The following is a 13,623-nucleotide window of genomic DNA, read 5'->3' on the forward strand; positions in this document are numbered from 1 at the left end:
TTTGTCCAAATAAAAGTCAGAGCTGACCCAACAGACTCCCTACAAAAGAAAAATAATAAGATAGTGGATGATCTTTATAAACAAAAATACATCAACGCAAGTGAAAAGTTTAAATTATTCTGCTCGGCAGCCATTGCACCCAGGCTTTATGGACTGCCAAAAATCCATAAACCCGATATGCCCCTACGTCCAATATCGTCCTCCGTAAATGTACCCTGCTACCAATTTGCTAAATATATAGGAGAAAAAATTCAAAGTGTAACGTCAGAAGAATACAACATCAAGAATGTATTCAGATTAAAAGAAAGACTTCAAGATATACATGTAGATGAAGATGAAGTGTTAGTGTCCTTTGATGTAGTGTCCCTGTTCACAAACATTCTTACCAATCTAGCCATAAACATAATCATGAGCAAATGGGACCAAATTAAGCCCACAACTAATATACCAAAGAACAAGTTTCATGACATACTAAAATTTTGTCTATTAGAAAATAACTATTTTATACACAATAATACAAACTACACACAAACTTTTGGTATGCCAATGGGCAACCCACTTTCCCCGACAATAGCTGACATAATTATGGATGATTTACTTGACAACACACTTAAGGCACTTAAGCAAAATCTTAACATCAGTATTAAATTTCTAGTCAAATATGTGGACGATATCTTCGCGATAGTAAAACAAAATGATTTGGAACAAATTTTAAATGCCCTCAACAGCTACCATAAAAACATTCAATTCACGTACGAAATGGAAAAAGATCGTACCATTCCCTTTCTGGACATAAGAATACATAACAACAAAGGAACCCTAATTTTTGATTGGTATACAAAACCATTATCATCCGGCCGTCTCATTAATTTTCATTCTTCACAGACCCTAAAATATAAAATTAATACGGCAAAAAATATTATTAACAAGGTGCTAACAATAAGCGACAAACAATTTTGGAACAAAAATATTAGTAAAATGAACGAAATTTTAAGAAATAACAATTATCCGAGCACCCTAATAAAAAGCCTGACTGAACAAAAAGTAATTGAAATAAACCAAGCCAACAAAGTAAATCAACACGAGAAGAGGCAGAAACAAAACAATATTTCAGTGTAACATACATACCGAAACTCACAGAAAACTTTAGCAAAACACTCACCAACAACAAACTGAAAATATCACTAGCCTACAAATCAAACCAAACATTATCGACAATATTCACAAGAACAAAAAGCCCTATTGAAAAACTACAGTAAAGCAATGTAATATACGAAATAACATGCAAAGGCAATGAAAACGAAGACTGCAACAAAATATACATCGGTCAGACGAAACGGGCGTTACAAGTTCGACTAACCGAACATACAGCTGATATAAAGAAAAAGAAGCAAAGCACAGTATTATCACAGCACACAACAGAAAACGACCATACAGCTGATTTAGCGAATATACGGATACTTGATAAAAACAAACAAGGAAAAACCAGACTAACATTGGAAAGCTTAAGAATTTTTCAAAATAGAGACAAAACAATAAATAAAAAGGAAGATACCGATGACGTCGCCGCTACCTACACTTTATGTCTATAGTCAAATTTATTAGTTTAGTATGACAAGGATACCACTAAAGAATGGTACAAATAATATTTTTTAGAATAATTTAATATTTAAAACAATATAAATATGTAAGTGTGATAAATGTTTTATTAGGGTGTTACGTGTTTATTTGTGATTTGTGATGTTTATCATGTATTCATGTGTATATAAAAATGTGATGTAATATTAGTTTTCATTTCGGTTTTTACCACATGCTTTAATGTTTTTGTTGTTTTTCCTAAATAAACAGATATCCCCCTGAAGAATCTAGAGAGACTAGCGAAACGTCGGGTAGAAAGATGAAATAAAGTTTTTATTTTGCATCTAAAACCATTGTTTTAATAACAACAAACACGCCATATATATTCTGTATACATAAATTTGTAAGGATTATCTTACTTTAAAATTTGAATTAAATAATCTAAATTTTTTTTTGAAGCTGAGTCGAGAACTGTGCGTGTGAATGTGCGAATTTTCACCGATCAGCTGTTAGTTGAGCTACTTGGTAAAATTTACAATGTTTTCGGCTGTGTGGACGTGCAGTGTCATCCTCGGTTCAACTGCAATATTTTGGACTTTTTTGGTTGAGCTGGAAATTAAAATAGGCCTAAAAGTTGGCTTCTGTGCTCCATGCTGGCGTTTTGGCGGAGTTGGGAGATGCAATGCTTCCCTGACCTGGAGCTAGGTTGGTTTTTTGCACTCCTAACAGTAATCAGTAAAATTTGAAATCTGGCGTGGTGCCAAATAAAGACCAAACGTTTTTTATATACGTAAAACAGTGAAAAAAGACATGGCTAGAATCCGCATATTGGATTCTGAAATACATATTACTGATTTTGTGCCTGGCGTGGTGCCAAAAAAAAAAAATAACCAAAAAATGTACATTTCGGGAAATAACGGAATTATATAAAGAAGCTACTGTGAATAACGGAGCTTGTGAATAACGGAGGATCAAGTGAAATGAAACGATAAATTGACTTTGAATAAAATTAGCATAACCTGGCATTTTAAGGGCTCTTTTAAGCACCTTGCCATTCGACGCTTGCGAATGCAGTGTCAATTAAAACAAAAAAAAAAATCTTTTGGCTTCTTTATCAATATTTATCGTGAGGTCTAGATAGTTGATTCCTCCGTCTTTTTCGGTTTCCATTGTAAATTTTATATTTTCGTGCTGCTTGTTGAGGTACTCCAGTACAAGCTCTTCGTTATTAGTAGTTAAAACGCATATTATGTCATCCACGTATCTATCATGATGATGGCACAACGCCGAAACCGGTTTGTCTCAAAACCAAATTTGACAAGGGATGACGGAAAATCGTTCCAATATACATCACCTACGTATGTATTTCATAATATATTGCAAAAAAGTGCTATCTCAGAATTCGGTTGAAGATCGCCCTATCTCAAAGTTTTTTTTTCTGAAACGCCCAATGTAAAAATGTACTGAATTTGATCTCAAATAGGGCATTTTTGAAACAAATTCTGAGACAGAGCGTTCTTCAACCGAATTCTAAGATATAGCGTTTTTGCAATATATTATGAAATAGGTCGTTATCGTTTTCTGATATAGGGCGCTTTCGAAACGGCAGCCGAGATAGTGTTATTACCCTTACGCTCTGCAGTATAAGTATTCCAAATATATTTTCATATTTGATCTTTTTTTCAAGCGGTTTATTGAATTTTGAAAGAAATTAATTATTTATTAGTAAACTACTCAGTTAGACTATGTACTTCAGGTTTTATATTGAGTTGGAACGAGTGGATTTATGAAAAAATTGAGATTGGTAGAAACTTTATGAAAGGGCCTAATGCAAGCATCCACCTGAGTATGTACGTATGTACGTAAGTATGTATGTATATTTGTTAATTAAGCATGCAATTTTATAAACATATGAATGTATTTATATACATACACATTAGGGCGGGTCGATTTAAAAATCGCTCATTGCTCTGCGAAAATCGTATTCTAGAGATCAAAATAAGAAACTTTGCCGAAGGAATCATACCTCTAAAACGAATTCTGATGTTCCCCCCTTTGGGTCGAACTTTTGGGTATTCAATTCTACCTGCTGTGTCTTGTGGTGGCTTAAAAAAACAACACAAGCAATTTTACGATCTGCAATTGTGTCACAATGATACCTTCATTTTTTAAAACGGTTGAACAAAAAACCCACACAACTATGTTTACGACATGCAAATGCATCACAGTGATGCCTTGGTTTTCAAAGGGTTGTAAAAACGCTAATTTCTAATAATTTTTTTAAATTTCTTTTCTATTACTAAATTAAATTCATTTTTTCATTTTCATACATATGTTCTGACTAAATAAATTTCTATAGAGAAAAATAAACTCCAAAAAGAAAAAACATAGGCATTTCAAAGTGGGATTTTTCAAAATTTGCCCCAACGACCCAAAGGGGGGGGGGGGGGGGCATCAGAATTCGTTTTCCTTCGTCGTTCCTTCGGCAAAGTTTCTTATTTTGATCCCTAGAATATGATTTTCACAGAGCAATGGGCGATTTTTTTGCCTCCCCACAAACCGACCCGGCCTAATACACATATATGGAGTATATTGTTTGTTAAACTGCGAGGACAGGTATAAGAAAAATGCTTCTGGTGGTTGTGGTTTCCTCTATAATATAGGGTCTATATCCAAGGCCTGTACCACGTATCTTATTTCATTGAGCGCTGGAGCTCCTCTTGAGGATTTGATCAACTTGCGAGGTAACGGTGCCGCTGTAGTAATCTGGAGCTCTGCGCAATAGGGTGCCTGAAATCCCAGTTCCCAGGCTATGTTATGTTTTCTGACAAAAAATTTTTTTGAAAACACATATATTTTTATTGTTTTGTTTTCATATCGTTAGCTTAATGTGAAAATGTGCTAAGTCACTTTTTACGAATTTTACAGGAGACGAAAAAAATGAATAATTTTTGAAATAACCTCTTTTTTCAAAACTGAATGAGGATATCTTAGTTGCAATACTTTTGAGTGTAGAAGCTTTGAAAAAGATAAATAACAAGTAAGGAAGGCTAAGTTCGGGTGTAACCGAACATTAAATACTCAGTTGAGAGCTGTGGAGACAAAGTAAGGGAAAATCACCATGTTGTAAAAAGAACCTAGGGTAACCCTGGAATGTGATGTGACATGCGTATCAAATGGCAGGTATTAAAGAGTATTTTAAGAGGAAGTGAGCCATAGTTCTATAGATGGACGCCATTTAGGGATATCGCCATAAAGGTGGACCAGGCTTGACTCTAGAATTTGTTTGTACGATATGGGTATCAAATGAAATGTGTTAATGATAATTTTAAAAGGGAGTGGGCCTAAGTTCTATAGGTGGACGCCTTTTCGAGATATCGCCATAAAGGTGGACCAGGGGTGACTCTAGAATTTATTTTGTATGATATGAGTATTAATGAGTATTTTAAAAGGGCGTGGGCCTAACTTCTATAGATGGACGCCTTTCGAGATATCGCCATAAAGATGGACCACGGGTGACTCTAGAATTTGTTTGTACGATATGAGTATCAAATGAAAGGTGTTAATGAGTATTTTAAGAGGGCGTGGGCCTTAGTTCTATATGTAGACGCCTTTTCGAGATATCGCCATAAAGGTGGACCAGGGGTGACTCTAGATTTTGTTTGTACTCTATGAGCATCAAATGAAAGGTGTTAATGAATATTTTAAAAGGGAGTGGGCCTTAGTTCTATAGGGGGACGCCTTTTCGGAATATCGTTATAAAAGTGGACCAGGGTTGACTCTAGAATGCATTTGCACTATATGGGTATCAAACAAAAGGTGTGAATAAGTGTTTTAAAAGGGAGTGGGCCTTAGTTCTATGGGTGGACGCCTTTTCGGGATATCGCCATAAACGTGGACCAGGGGTGACTCTAGAATGCGTTTGTACAATATGGGTATCAAATGAAAGGTGTTCATGAGTATTTTAAAAGGGCGTGGGCCTTAGTTCTATAGGTGGACACCTTTTCGAGATATCGCCATAAAGGTGGACCAGGGGTGACTCTAGAATTTGTTTGTACGATATGGGTATCAAATGAAAGGTGTTAAAGAGTATTTTAAAAATGAGTGGGCCTTAGTTCTATAGGTGGACGCCTTTTTGAGATATCGCCATAAAGGTGGCCCAGGGGTGACTCTAGAATTTTTTTGTACGATATGGGTATGAAATGAAAGGTGTTAATGAGTATTTTTAAATGGCGTGGGCCTTAGTTCTATAGGTTGACGCCTTTTTGAGATATCGCCATAAAGGTGGACCAGGGGTGACTCTAGAATTTGTTTGTACGATATGGGTATCAAATGAAAGGTGTTAATGAGTATTTTAAAAGGGCGTAGGCCTTAGTTCTAAAAGGTGGACGTCTTTTCGGGATATCGCCATAAAGGTGGACCAGGGGTGACTCTAGAATTTGTTTGTACGATATGGGTATCAAATGAAAGGTGTTAATGAGTATTTTATAAGGGCGTGGGCCTTAGTTCTATAGGTGGACGCCTTTTTCAGATATTGCCATAAAGGTGGACCAGGGGTGACTCTAGATTTTGTTTGTACGATATGGGTATCAAATGAAAGATGTTAATGAGTATTTTAAAAGGGAGTTGGCCTTAGTTCTATAGGTGGATGAATTTTCGAGATATCGCCATAAAGGTGGGTAGGGGTGACTCTAGAATTTGTTTGTACGATATGGGTATCAAATGGAAGGTATTAAAGAGTATTTTAAGAGGAAGTGGGCCATAGTTCTATAGATGGACGCCATTTAGGGATATCGCCATAAAGATGGACCAGGGGTGACTCTAGAATGCGTTTGTACAATATGGGTATCAAATGAAAGATTTTAATGAGTATTTTAAAAGGGCGTGGGCCTTAGTTGTATATGTGAAGGCGTTTCCGAGATATAGACCAAAATGTGGACCAGGGTGATCCAGAACATCATATGTCGGGTACCGCTAATTTATTTATATATGTAATACCACCAACAATATTCCTTCCAAGATTCCAAGTGCTTTTGATTTCGCCCTGCAAAACTTTTAAATTTTCTTCTACTTAATATGGTAGGTGTCACACCCATTTTAACAAGATTGTTTCTAAAGTTATATTTTGCGTCAATAGACCAATCCAATTACCATGTTTCATCCCTTTTTTCGTATTTGGTATATAATTATGGCATTTTTTTTCATTTTTCGTAATTTTCGATATCGATATGACCACGCCGGTCATAGTCGGATTTCGACCATTTTTTACACCAATATAAAGTGAGTTCAGATAAGTACGTGAACTGAGTTTGGTAAAGATATATCGATTTTTGCTCAAGTTATCGTGTTAACGGCCGAGCGGAAGGACAGACGGTCGACTGTGTATAAAAACTGGGCGTGGCTTCAACCGATTTCGCCCTTTTTCACAGAAAACAGTTATTGTCCTAGAATCTAAGCCTCTACCAAATTTCACAAGGATTGGTAAATTTTTGTTCGACTTATGGCATTAAAAGCATCCTAGACAAATTAAGTGAAAAAGGGCGGAGCCACTCCCATTTTAAAATTTTCTTTTATTTTTGTATTTTATTGCACCATATCATTACTGGAGTTGAATGTTGGCATAATTTACTTTTATGCTGTAAAGATATTAACTTTTCTTTTAAAATTTGAATTTAAAAAAATTTTTTTTTTAAAAGTGGGCGTGGTCGTTCTCCGATTTTGCTAATTTTTATTGAGCAGACATAAAGTAATAAGAGTAACGTTTCTGCCAAATTTCATCATGATACCTTCAACGCCTGCCAAATTACAGCTTGCAAAACTTTTAAATTACCTTCTTTTAAATGTGGGCGGTGCCACGCCCATTGTCCAAAATTTTACTAGTTTTCTATTCTGCGTCATAAATACAACTCACCTACCAAGTTTCATCGCTTAATCCGTATTTGGTAATGAATTATCGCACTTTTTCGATTTTTCGATATCGAAAAAGTGGGCGTGGTTATTGTCCGATATCGTTCATTTTAAATAACGATCTGAGATGAGTGCCCAGGAACCTACATACAAAATTTCATCAAGATATCTCAAAATTTACTCAAGTTATCGTGTTAACGGACAGACGGACGGACGGACGGACATGGCTCAATCGAATTTTTTTTCGATACTGATGATTTTGATATATGGAAGTCTATATCTATCTAGATTCCTTTATACCTGCACAACCAACCGTTATCCAATCAAAGTTAATATACTCTGTGAGCTCTGCTCAACTGAGTATAAAAATCATGTGTGCTAACCCAGCAGCTATTTTATGACTTAGCACAATTTCCACACTCAAAACAAATTTTTTCTCCTGACTTAGCACTTTTTACTCAATATGTTTCCCTATCACTCCTCCCCTTTAATGATTGAAATATAATACCGTAACTATATATTTCACAAAAAATACTATTTACTTGTCAAACTATTTCTAACTGTTCTGATCTCGACTCTTTTGCCGGATGGTGCGCAGACAATAATTTATTTTTAAATTCAAACAAATGATGTGTTGTGCCTTATTCCAAAAAGACAACTGCCACATTCTTTATCTATAAACTAAATGCTAAATCTCTTAATCGTTGTCAAGAGAGCAAAGACTTGGTTGTAATTTTTTACTCCAAACTCTCTTTTAAACAGTTTTATTTAGGTTGACTTGACAGGCTGGTTGGTTGGATGGCTGTCACGAATTTTGTAATTGAAATTTGAGTAACTTCCCGATAAGCTACAAGCTTGAAACTTGGAATATAGTTCAGAACCCAATGAAAATGCAATAATAAGAAAAAATGGAACACATAATAAATAAGAGAATAGAAACCGACCTATGAAAAAAAAATCGCCGATAGGTGGCGCAAGGATCGATATATTCACAAACGAGAATAGAAAGCGACCTATGAAAAAAATCGCCGCTAGGTGGCGCACATAGGTGGAACACATAATACATACAAGAATAAAAAGCGACTTATGAAAAAAAATCGCCGCTAGGTGGCACAAGGATCGAGATATTCACAAACGAGAATAGAAAGCGACCTATGAAAAAAAAATCGCCGCTAGGTGGCGAAAAGATCTAGATATTCAAAAACGTCGTATTTGTGGTCGGTAGAAACGCCATCAAAATATCTTGGAGTTGGAGGAGAGACAAGCATACGTGGCGCAGAGTCGAGTAAAGCCTTTGGAAGGATTATGTATTGAAGACTTAGGTTGTAACAAATTGTCAGGAAAGTCCTTGCAGTAAGTAATGAGTCACTAAATGAACTAAATAGATTGAGAAATAATAGGCAAATAAATAAAGACTAAAAACTTGAAAAAAAAAATAATTAAAAAAAAAATTTGTTAATTTAAACGGTTTTATTGAGAACAATACTTACATGAAGTAATAATAATACTAAAAGCTAGAAAATAATTAGGTAGGTCCTAGGTACTAGTCATCACACTCCTCATCAATCTAGGGCGTTGATCAGACAAATAAAAGCGTTGGACGCGTAAATTTCTATTTAAAGTCATATATAAGACCAACTCAACCCTAATCACATTTTTAGAAATTTCACGCGTCCAACGCTTTTATTATTTGTCTGATCAACGCCCTAGATTGATGAGGAGTGTGATGATTAGTACCTAGGACCTACCTAATTATTTTCTAGCTTTTAGTATTATTATTACTTCATGTAAGTATTGTTTTCAATAAAACCGTTTAAATTAACAAATTTTTTTTTAATTATTTTTTTTTTCAAGTTTTTAGTCTTTATTTATTTGCCTGTTATTTCTCAATCTATTTAGTTCATTTAGTGACTCATTACTTACTGCAAGGACTTTCCTGACAATTTGTTACAACCTAAGTCCTCAATACATAATCCTTCCAAAGACTTTACTCGACTCTGCGCCACGTATGCTTGTCTCTCCTCCAAAGGAGTGTGATGACTAGTACCTAGGACCTACCTAATTATTTTCTAGCTTTTAGTATTATTATTACATCATGTAAGTATTGTTTTCAATAAAACCGTTTAACTCAACAATTTTTTTTGTAATTATTTTATTTCTAGTTACATTGACTTCATTGTTTCAAAATTTGTTGCAATGGTTGGGTTCAGTAGACGTAACACCAGTGACTTTAAGGACTCTATGAGGTTGAAGGCACTTTATATATCCTTGAATATTGCTCAATAATATGGAATCCTTTCTATGAATCTAACTCCTATAAAATTGAGTAAGTTCAAATTTTTTTTACAAAAATTGCTTTACGTATGCTTCACTGGCCAGACGGCCTCCCCCAGGCACAAATTGCTTGGTCTTCAGGCTTTGCATGACAGAAGAACTTTTATCTCACTCATCCCGTGTACGGGGTATATCCTATATACATATATGACCGATCTTTTTGTTTTTTTTTTAGACAACAATAATAAATGCCATATATGTACATACGTAATCATTTCGCGAAATTTGATGCTTTTAACTGTTAACTGTGGTAAAAGCTACGAAAAGCTTATCTGAACAATCGGTTGCATAGGATATATACTATATATACGATCGATCAGAACAATTTTTCAGACAATATGTGCCATACACGAAAGCATCCTGGTGAAATTTGGAGTTTCTATCTGATAAATTGAAGAATATATGACAAAAAACCTCTTTTATGAAAATCGCTTGGTACCGACAAACGTCTAATCGGTTACGAAAATATACCCGCTCACCAAGGTTAGGTTAGGTTGAACTTGCCGGTCCATGAGGACCTCACATAGACTGATTGAGTCCGTGGTCTAACCAGAAGTTTGTTTTAATGACCAAACTGAAAAACCCTATCAAAAACCAGGACCTATGTTATGAAATAACTCGGTCCTCTTGGCAAATACTAGAAGCTTCCTAGGACTTACCCCACTTGCTGCTTCTAGATTTAACAGCTGTATCATTCCTAATAGCTGGAGTCTTAGCCTGACAAGTGCAGGGCACGAGCACAGAATGTGCCCGATCGTTTCTTCCTCCACTTCCTACATCTGCTATCACTGACCAAGCCTAATTTAAAGGCATGTGACGCCAGAAGGCAGTATCCAGTCAGAATACCCGTCATGAGTCTACAGTCCTCTCTTTTTATACTCAGTTGAGCAGAGCTCACAGAGTATATTAAGTTTGATTGGATAACGGTTGTTTGTACATATATAAAGGAATCGAGATAGATATAGACTTCCGTATATCAAAATAATCAGCATCGAAAAAAAATTCGATTGAGCCATGTCCGTCCGTCCGTCCGTCTGTCCGTTAACAGGATAACTTGAGTAAATTTTGAGGTATCTTGATGGAATTTGGTATGTAGGTTACTGAGCACTCATCTCAGATCGCTATTTAAAATGAACGATATCGGGCTATAACCACGCCCACTTTTTCGATATCGAAAATTTCGAAAAACCGAAAAATTGCGATAATTCATTGCCAAATACGGATTAAGCGATGAAACATGGTAGGTGAGTTGAACTTATGACGCAGAATAGAAAACTAGTAAAATTTTGGACAATGGGCGTGGCACCGCCCACTTTTAAAAGAAGGTAATTTAAAAGTTTTGCAAGCTGTAATTTGGCAGTCGTTGAAGATAATATGATGAAAATTGGCAGGAACGTTACTCCTATTACTATATGTACGCTTAATAAAAATTAGCAAAAAAAATTTTTTTAAGTAAAGGTTTAACAAAAAATTTTATATCTTTACAGTATATAAGTAAATTATGTCAAAATTCAACTCCAGTAATGATATAGTGCAACAAAATACAAAAATAAAAGAAAATTTCAAAATGGGCGTGGCTCCGCCCTTTTTCATTTAATTTGTCTAGGATACTTTTAACGCCATAAGTCGAACAAAAATTAACCAATCCTTTTGAAATTTGGTAGGGGCATAGATTTTATGACGTTAACTGAATTCTGTGAAAATGGGCGAAATCGGTTGATGCCACGCCCAGTTTTTATACACAGTCGTCCGTCTGTCCTTCCGCATGGCCGTTAACACGATAACTTGAGCAAAAATCGACATATCTTTAATGAACTTAGTTCACGTGCTTACTTGATCTCACTTTATCTTGGTATGAAAAATGAACGAAATCCGACTATGACCACGCCCACTTTTTCGATATCGAAAATTACGAAAAATGAAAAAAATTCCATAATTCTATACCAAATACGAAAAAAGGGATGAAACATGGTAATGTAATTGGATTGTTTTATTGAAACGAAATATAACTTTAGAAAAAACTTTATAAAATGGTTGTGACATCTACCATATTAAGTAGAAGAAAATGAAAAAGTTCTGCAGGGCGAAATAAAAAACCCTTAAAATCTTGGCAGGTATTACATATATAAATAAATTAGCGGTATCCAACAGATGATGTTCTGGGTCACCCTGGTCCACATTTTGGTCGATATCTGGAAAACGCCTTCACATATACAACTACCACCACTCCCTTTTAAAACTCTCATTAATACCTTTAATTTGATACCCATATCGTACAAACTCATTCTAGAGTAACCCCTGGTCCACCTTTATGGCGATATCTCGAAACGGCGTCCACCTATGGAACTAAGGATTACTCCCTTTTAAAATACTCATTAATACCTTTAATTTGATACCCATATCGTACAAACACATTCTAGAGTCAACCTTTATGGCGATATTTCGAAACGGCATCCACCTATAGAACTAAGGCCCACTCCCTTTTAAAATACTCATTAACACCATTCGTTTGATGCCCATATTGTACAAACAAATTCTAGGGTCACCCCTGTTCCACCTTTGTGGCGATATCTCGAAACAGCGTCCACCTATGGAACTAAGGATTACTCCCTTTTAAAATACTCATTAACACCTTTAATTTGATACCCATATCGTACAAACGCATTCTAGAGTCAACCCTGATCCACCTTTATGGCTATATCCCTAAATGGCGTCCACCTATAGAACTATGGCCCACTCCCTCATAAAATAATCTTTAATGTCTTTCATGTGATACACATGTCATACAAACACATTCCAGGGTTTCCCTCGGTTCATTTTCCTACATGGTTATTTTCCCTTATGTTGTCACCATAGCTCTCAACTGAGTATGTAATGTCCGGTTACACCCGAACCTAACCTTCCTTACTTGTTAATGATAGAATCAACTTTGCTAGTCTAAGGTTGTAAGACCTACACATAATCTTCGACAGCCCCGCGCTTGAACCCACGCCTTTCCCGCTCGGTCGATCATGTGCACTTCTCGCCTTCGCTTAATCTCGCCCAGTCTAATTGGGACGTCTACGGAGCAAGCTTCAAGGGATGCGCCCTTTTTAGCTAGTTCGTCCGCTTTTTCATTCCCATCTATTCCCATTTTCCCTGGAACCGAATTTAGATGTATGCTTCTCCCTGTCCCGATTCTCTCCAGAGACTGCGTACACTCTAACACGCATTTAGATGCTGATGCGAGAGTATTGCCTTAATTGCTGCTTGACTGTCAATATAAAAGTTAACACGGTTGCAGGTTAAGCTATTTTCTTCCAGGGTTTCTACTGCTTTGGTTAAGGCTAATATTTCCGCTTGGAAAACGCTACAGTAATCCGGCAGCCTGTAGGATCTGCTTATTTCCGGATCAGCACAGTATACCGCAGCCCTACTCCTTTCACTACTTTGGAACCATCTGTGTACATATGTATCGCCTCGTCCGCCATTTGCGCACCCTTGCGCCAACCGTCCACGTCTATTGTGGTCTTTAGATCTCCCTCGAAGCGCAGATAGGGAATCAGGTAGTCTGTTCGTCTTGTGATTGATGACGCTATACTACTATGGCCATATGGTCGGCGCTCAAGCTGCCCCGAGGCACCGAGCCTGGTTGCAGTTATTAATGCTATCTTCTTTGCTACCAGGTCTACAGGTGGAATGTGCAGAATGACATACAGTGCAGCCGTCGGGGTTGTTTTCAGGGCTCCCGTAATGCTAAGCATGGATAGTCTGTATACCCCCTCGAATTTTTTGAGGAATGTTGTTTTTTGTGTGGCTTTCCAC

At 36.4% G+C, this 13,623-nt stretch overlaps 1 protein-coding gene across 3 annotated transcripts in view; it reads left to right on the forward strand.

Moving 5' to 3' along the window:
- LOC137254429 (aldo-keto reductase family 1 member B1-like) overlaps positions 1 to 13,623 on the forward strand; it is a 124,255-nt gene that overhangs the window by 27,796 nt on the left and 82,836 nt on the right. The window contains exon 1 of one of the 3 annotated variants that reach the window (XM_067792087.1): positions 1,139 to 1,687. The exons of the other annotated variants lie outside the window; for them this stretch is intronic. The gene's annotated coding sequence lies outside the window, so the exon portion shown is untranslated. Of the gene's footprint in view, positions 1 to 1,138; positions 1,688 to 13,623 lie in introns of those variants that run through there. 3 annotated transcript variants of the gene reach the window in all.

Source organism: Eurosta solidaginis, chromosome 5 (genome assembly GCF_040869045.1).
Source record: "Eurosta solidaginis isolate ZX-2024a chromosome 5, ASM4086904v1, whole genome shotgun sequence".
NCBI lineage: Eukaryota > Metazoa > Arthropoda > Insecta > Diptera > Tephritidae > Eurosta > Eurosta solidaginis.